Source organism: Mus caroli, unplaced genomic scaffold (assembly GCF_978045245.1).
Source record: "Mus caroli unplaced genomic scaffold, Mus_caroli_1 scaffold_5, whole genome shotgun sequence".
In the NCBI taxonomy this organism is placed as follows: domain Eukaryota; kingdom Metazoa; phylum Chordata; class Mammalia; order Rodentia; family Muridae; genus Mus; species Mus caroli.
This window is the reverse complement of record NW_028227260.1, coordinates 119,219,860-119,225,466: the sequence shown is the minus strand read 5'-3', so window position 1 is coordinate 119,225,466 and position 5,607 is coordinate 119,219,860.

Here is a 5,607-nt window from a genome sequence, read left to right as displayed (position 1 = left end):
AAAGTTTTATGTATTTTAAGACATTTGAAAATGTGCTTTTCATGTAGTATAAAATAATGAACATTTCTCTCTATTCTCTCCTGTTTGTCACAAATTTCTATTGTTCAACATGTACTACTACTACATTTTGTAAGGTACAATTTGGATGTACTATCATTACTCGACTTCAGCCCCAAACATGTGACAGAAGATTGGCTAAGGCTAATCTGCATCTTTCAGGTCCTGGCCTCTGAAATTGGTTCAGACATTTATGCTTGCTCCAATTACAGCAATGAAACTTATCATAAGATGCTTCACAGAATTTCTGGCAATGGGACTCAACTAGGACTTTAATCTCTGAAGTCATAAATCTTGCAGGCTTGTCACATAATCATCAGGCTACATGCAACCAAGAATAGCTATGAATGCAGTCCAAGACAAAGTTATTAATTTGCATAAAGAGATACATTGTATATTCTAGTAGTAACTTGACTCCATAATCCTTGAATGTGAACTTTGAAGAGGACAACATAGTATCACAGTGTCATAGGGTTATAGACAACCTTGCTGGACTATTTGAGATAAGCAAATTCATAGAAAATGTCAGCTCTGATCAATGTTTTCTTCACTTTCATAACTTTTGATATAATTTGTTCTTTCTGTACTTCTTTAAATAATAAAGTTAGGATATCTGGAACTTTCAACTATTATTTGGGAATTATTTGCAACAAACTTCTACCCTAGACCATTTTATGGAAATCTATACTTTTGATATAGTATGTTTTTATATTGAAATATATTTTAACTATAATAGTTTATTAATTGTTTAGAATTTCATATAATATATTTATATCATATTTGTTCCCTAAGGCCTATCTCTAATTCTTCTCAGATGCACAATTACCACCCTTCCAAGCCCTTCCCAACTTTATGCTTTGTTGATTTTTTTTTTTTAGGAATCCATGGAACCAAATTTCTGCTGTCCAGATACTCATGGGTGTGGGGCCCCTTAACTGCTATTTGGTTAGCCAACCATAGACCATGCCCATAAAGAAAACTGCCCTCACCCAAATATAATTGCCTATTGTTTCTCAATTAGGAATGTACCCCATCCTCATCCATGCTGGAAGGCTGACTGGATCTATCTTGTGCAAGCAGCCACAGGTGAGGTGGGTTCCTAAATACAGCAACTGTGTCATGTCCAGGAGATATTCTTCCACTTTTAATCTGGTCCTGCCTTGCCTCTTGCTCTTAGAGACTTCTGCCTCCGACTTCCATGATAGTCACTGAGTCTGGAGATGGAGGCTTGGGATATAGACTTCCTTTTGTGGCTGCACTGATGTTTACTTTAAGTGTTCTTTTCCCATGAAATCTTATTTTTATATTAATCCTATTTTTGAGAATTCCACACTTGAGTACTCTATTTACATCACTTTCACTACACTCTTTACCCCCTAACTCTTCCATATCCTCCAACAGTCTTTAAAATTTATAACTGATTATATTATTATTGTTATGTATGGATTACTTTTTGACATTATTATTGTCACTGGAATGTCAGAATTTTCCTTCATATTGTTATTGATTTCTTGTTTTACTCCATTGTAATCAGAATAGATATGTCTTAAGTTTTCAAACCTCTTGAACTTGTCTATGAATTATTTGTTACTATATTTCTATTTGAGAATGCATATTTGCTGAATTGTTGTGGATGTTAGGTACATTTAGTCTATAGTATTGTTTAATCACATTGTTTACTTATTAATTTTCTATTCTTAAAATTCAGGAACTTTTTGGTAGAAGCAATGCAGAAGGGACCTGTCAGTGGTTGTGAGTAGGGCAGGACTGAGCAGAAGTCTTGAGGCTGACGTTCTATGGGTGAGGTGGTCAGACAAGACTATAGCAGTGTTTGCAGTACCTCGTACAAAACATGACTTCCTAAATATGAGCTGAACAAACACAACAGCAATAGACCTGCCAAAGTAGATGAGAGAAAGCCCATGATGCCTCAACCTTAGACAAAGAACTATAGTCAAGTAAGTAACGTTGAGAGTGGGGTAGTCTTGTCCAGAGAAGAGCACACCAATTAGTTATCCAATGGCAAATGGTCAGCCGTCAAAATGCAGATATAAGTAAAATTATATAGAGAAGATAAACCATCTATATAATAATTATTAATTTATAATTTAGTAATATAATATATTTTGTACTAGGTATTATAAATATGATATATGTTAAAATATTATTCTATATTATTTTGTATTATATTTTATAATTAATGTCACACTGATTAATGAATATTTGCTTTGTATTCATTTTCTTGCCTTCTTTTGTCTATACAAGGACTTTAAATAAACAGGTTTTGCATTCTTCAGCTTTTCTTTTATGTAACCTGTATGGGCCTTTTCTGTGGGCAACAATGAGCTTAAACATATTTTCTTTTTATTAATATATATTAATTACATGTATATAATCATGAATTTTATTGTAGCATGTTCATACCTATGTGGTTTTTATCATATTCACCCCTGTCACCCTCTCCTGTCCCATTCCCATTTCTGTTTATCTCTCTCCTTTTTCCAACTAGTCTTTTCTTTATAGCCATGTCTTTTTCTGTTCTCTGTTTATGAAATGAGTTTAATTAAGAATCATATCAAGAGCATGAGTGAGCACTTACAAACTCACAACTGTGATTACCTGCACAATACATGAACAATATTGGTCTCTTCAATATTCTGTCAAGCAGTAGGAGGAGATCTAAAGGCCCAATCCCTCTTTGAAATTTTATAGGCTCATAGTGGTTGATAGGTGAGGAACAAACATTTCTTCATTATTTTGGAACTAGTAAGTTTCTCATGCCTCTAAAGAGTTAAGCAACCATATCTCAGAAGTTATAATCTGGTCTAGGCTTATAAATCTATTTATTAATAGCATAATTATCATCTAACATACATTGTATATCTACTAACATAATCTACCTGTAGTTGTTCTTAACAATCTCATATTTTAACTTTACAACAGAATTAAAAATCAATTTACCAAACACTATAAGCATAAAGGAGATGATTTTTCTATAAATTTCATTTACCAAAATGTTTCATAATTTTCTTTCACTTTAATATTATTGTTTAATATACTTTCATTTCAAGTTGAAGAATTTCCTATAGTATTTCTTTTCAGGGATAATAACTACCACCACCACCCGAATTTTGATTCTCTGAGAAAGTCTTTATCTCCATATTTTTTGTTGAAGAACAGGTCTACTGGATACAGTTAGCAAGATTTATTTTCTGTCCATACTTGTACCATACCTTCTCTCTACTCTATTTTATGCTTTTAAAAGTATTTATTTAGTATATACAGCCCACATGAATTTTGTCAAAACATTAGACTTCTTAGTTTCAGAGAATGTAATGACTTAAACTTGGATTGGCTCACTCACTATCTGTAAATCTCTGTGGTATATTCCAACAATACAGACACATATTTCCACCTAAAATTTTACTAGTGTCTAACATTTCTTTGTTCTGTGATTTACCAACTGGTAAATGTATAACATAATAATATTTTTTTCTTTCTACATAAAAACAAATTTCAATGCCAGTGGCATACATCATAGGGCTCATTGATAGTAGCAGTATAGATAATTTTTCTTCAGTTGAAAGACTGGGAGCTAACTCTTTTTTTATTTTTCTGTGAGTTTCAATTTAAAATGCTACTTAGTGCTGAAAAATAGCATTCTTTAAAAAATGCCACATAAGAGTCAAGGAGTAGATAATTCCACTGCTAAATTTTTGAGGAGATTCAAAGAACTAATGCCAGTATTTCTTGAGTCAAAAACTAAAAACAAAGGAAATGCCCCTACATTATTTTATAAAGATAGGATCATGTTCATAATAAAGACAGAGACTGCAAATAAAAATGCAAGGAAGGTTTCATATATACAAACCAATATATTTGTTATCTGACATGTCTGGCATCAGTGGGAGAGGATGCGTTTAATTCTGTGGAGATTTCATGTCCCAGGAAAAGGGAATATAGGGTGGTGAAGTAGGATTGAGTGGGTAGGTGAGGGTTATGTGTGAGTATTGTGTATAATAATTAATAGAAAATAAACTCTTGCTATTGCTGGGTACCCATGCAGCGGTACTGCTCAAATTCCGACAGAAGGCTTGTTACTGAACCTTGTATTCACAGTCATCCAACCCTGCAGCTAGTTGTCACAAAACCCCATAACCCAGTAAAATCAAAACTCTAGAGGCTTGTAATTTGTCAGATTTATAATATTGAATTCTCAACTCACAAAATTTCCACACCATAAATTCAGAGCCAATTAGTATTAATACAAGCTACCCAGCCATGTGGATCTAGTTTATCCTCTTCCTCCAACTTCTCTGTCTTCTTCTCTCTGTCTTCTTCTCTCGTTCCTTTCTGTCCTGTCTCTAAAACTCTAAGCCCACCTTCTTTTTCCACTGCCCAATCAAAGGCTCTAGCCTTATCTTTTGCATGCCTTCACCTAGATATAGACAACAATCCACATTTCCCCCTTTTTGTCCAATTAAAAGGCTTTTCCCTCTCAAATATAAATTGAGCACAACTATTATTATTCTGTAATTTATAAAATGTAAGATACATCTAACTCCCAGCCTATCATTTTGTCAATTAAATAAAGCCCTCTGCCATCTATTATAACATAAATGCTTAAAATTCAACACCTATTATGTTGTGGTTTAGCTTGTATACTATCTGAAAAGCATCCTCTCAAATATATTTTCTCAATGTTAAATAGCCTGAGTTGGCTATGAGACTATAATTAGTCTTTAATACCTCCAGAATTCCAAGAGACACATAAAACTTACCTGAAAACATGGGAAGTTTAACAAAGCATTCAGAACTAAAATTGTAGAGACAGTTGTTGTAGTGGCTATTCCTGGTTGTCAACTTGACTATATTTGGAATGAACTACTATCCAGAATTGGAAGGCTCACCAGTGACCCTTATCTGGAGGCTTGGAGATCCTTATCTGGATCTTGGTATGGAGATCTTGAGCCATAGTGGCTATGGATTCCAGAAGATTAAATCTCCGAGTTTAAGGAGATTTAATCTGGGCTACACCTTTCATCTGGGATTAAAGGTGTGGTGGAACACACCTTTAATCTGGGTTACACCTTCTGCTGGAGACAATATAAGGACATTGGAAGAAGGGAGTCTAGCTCTTGCTCCTTCACCTGCTTGCCGTGTGAGACTGAGTAACTGCTAGATCCTTGGACTTCCATTCACAGCTGTGACTGAACCATTGTTGGGAATTGGGCTGCCGACTGTAAGTCATCAATAAATTCTTTTACTATATAGAGACTATCCATAAGTTCTGTGACTCTAGAGAACCCTGACTAATACAGAAGTTGGTACCAGCAGAGTGGGGTATTCCTGTGACAACCTGACCATGTTTTGGGGAGGACTATGGAAGGACTTTGGAACTTTGGGCTTGAAGATCCATTCGTTGTTAAGAGCTCTGTCAGATGTTGTGTAGGAGCTTAGAAGATAATGCTGAGAACAGTGCAGAAGATGGAGGCCTAGTTTGTGAAATTTCAGGGGGAAAATTAAAGACTCTCTTCAGGGCCATTGCTG